The sequence below is a fragment of the Oratosquilla oratoria genome, chromosome 13 (assembly GCF_046742065.1).
Source record: "Oratosquilla oratoria isolate Oo_2021 chromosome 13, ASM4674206v1, whole genome shotgun sequence".
Lineage (NCBI taxonomy): Eukaryota > Metazoa > Arthropoda > Malacostraca > Stomatopoda > Squillidae > Oratosquilla > Oratosquilla oratoria.
Window position 1 is genome coordinate 28,066,611 of NC_134789.1, and position 2,500 is coordinate 28,069,110.

General features: G+C 38.3%; 1 protein-coding gene across 4 annotated transcripts in view; it reads right to left on the reverse strand.

Annotated features, from left to right (window-relative positions):
* Positions 1-2,500, reverse strand: part of LOC143032359 (neuroligin-4, Y-linked-like) — a 592,100-nt gene that overhangs the window by 243,188 nt on the left and 346,412 nt on the right. The window lies entirely within an intron of this gene.

Genomic DNA, 2,500 nt, shown 5'->3' on the forward strand with positions numbered 1-2,500 from the left:
TGAAGAGGAAGGAAAAAAGCATGCTGAGATAATAGTTGATAATATATTATGCTGGTTTCAAAAGAGAGGCCTTGAAATTTTATTTCAAATTATTGGCAAAGATTCAACTTTTGTTAACACTGGCTGGAAGGGAGGTGTAATGAATCATCTAAAAAAAACTGGGAAAAAGACTTATATGTCTGGTGTATGATTTACATACAGGTGAACTGTCCCTTCGGCACCTCATCCAAGAACTTGGCGGCCCTACAAAAAGACACAATAAGGGGTCAGATACCCTTGGCAACATGCTGGATGAAGCAACACATCTAGAAATAAATAAATAAAAAATCCGAAGGTTGATGTAGATCCTCCCATTCCAGTGTTACCGGAAGAAGTTGTCAAAGACCTTAGCACAGACCAGTCCTACCCTTATCGTATTGCTCAAGCAATAAGGTCAGAAGAAGTACCAAAGTCACTGTTTCTGTTAGAAATTGGACCTGTCAGTCACACCCATTAGATAATTACAGCTCTGCGCTTCTCCAGGGTATGGATTTCAAAACTCGAATTGAAAGGACAAGTACCGGAGAACTTGAGGTTAATTGTTAATTATATTATTGATGTTTATCTTCCAACTGGTTTAATGTGAAGCTCAATCCTAAGTAGGTTGATGATCCTAATCACCTTTTGTTTTAATTGCAGCTTGTGAGAACACAAAGGAAATTAGTGAGAGACATTGCATTACCTGTGATGAAGAGAACTGTTTGGTGTACTCGTTCAGAGGCAGTGCTGCAAGCCATGCTTTCCATCCCGTGTGCAAAACTTTGCGCTGAAGCTATAGAAATTATCCTAAAAAATTAGAGGTGCCACATTCAAACTTCCTGATTTGCTTGACTTAAACTGTGAAGTCTTGGAACCACCATTGGCAACATCTTTAACTAGTAAGGATTTGAAAAGCTTCAAATACACAACAATGTAGGTATCAAAGTGGCTTTCATACACACAAAGTGTTGAAAGAAGTATTAAAATGGTTATCGAAGCCGCGGGCCGTGTTTTCAGTCACGAAAAGCGAGGTTATATTAAAGCACAACTTGCAAGCCAGCAACTACTGGAAAGAAACTACAGCAAGTAGGATATAAAGGCTTTGACTACTTTCAAGTCATGCATTATAATGAATACTAAGCTTGTATGCGTGTCTGCATATATATGTGTATATGCACACACACACACACACACACACACACATATGTGTGTGTGTGTGTGTGTGTGTGTGTGTGTGTGTGTGTGTGTGTGTGTGTGTGTGTGTGTGTGTGTGTGTGTGTGTGTGTGTGTGTGTGTGTGTGTGTGTGTGTGTGTGTGTGTGTGTGTGTGTGTGTGTGTGTGTGTGTGTGTGTTTACCTAGTATTTACCTAGTTGTATTTTACGGGCCTGGAGCTATGCTCGTTATGACCCGTTTTTGTATCTCTCTACATCTAGTTTGCTTTTGAATTCGTGTATATTTCTGGCATTAACTGTTTCACTGTTCAATTTGTTCCAGACGTCAATCACTCTGTGTGGGAAGCTGTTCTTTTTCAGGTCTCTTCTATAGCTGTCTTTCTTTAGTTTCTTTGCGTGTCCTCTTGTTTCTCTTTTGTCCCATTTTAATAGGTCATCCCTATCAAGAACTTCCATTCCTTTCATAATTCTAAAGATGGTCAACAAATCGCCTCTCTCCCTTCTCTGTTCTAGTGTTATCAGTTGTAATTTCTTCAATCTTTGTTCATATGTTAAATTTGATAGTGTGCCATCTTGGTCGCCGCTCTCTGGATTCTTTCTAATTTTTTTATGTTTCTCTTTGTGATATCTGCCCACAATGATGCAGCATATTCTAGTTTCGGTCTTATTAATGCAACAATTAGTTTCTTAACCATCTCTTCATCCATGTAGTCGAAGGCCATTTTCATAGATCTTAACAAATTGTAAGTCTCTCCAAATATCTTGTTTATATGTTTGTCAGGAGTCGATTACTCCCAGGTCTCTCTCTGATTTCACTTTTTTTAATTCTTTACCTCCAATCATATAGTTTCCTGAGACTCTATTTTTGCCTTTACCGAACTCCATTATGCTACATTTCTTGATGTTGAAATTAATTTCGTGTTTCTGACTCCATTCCCATACTCTATGTAAATCCTCTTGTAACAATTTGTTTTCTTCTTCTGTTGTCACTCTCCTGAGCAATTTAGCATCGTCGACAAAGAAGCTCATGTAACATTTCACTCCTTCGTCCATATCATTTATGTATTTGGCAAACATTAAGGGAGCCAGAACAGAGCCTTGGGGGACGCCACTTTTTACTTCTTCCCATTTCGAGTTTTTCTCTCTAAAAACCACTCTCATTTTACTTCCATTTAAAAAGTCCTTTATCCATTCCAACAAACTGCCTTGAATTCCTTCTATTTTTTTTCAATTTTGTCTATTAACTTTTTATGTGGTACCTTATCAAAAGCCTTTTGCAAATCCAGGAAGGGGCAGTCTGCCCAACCAT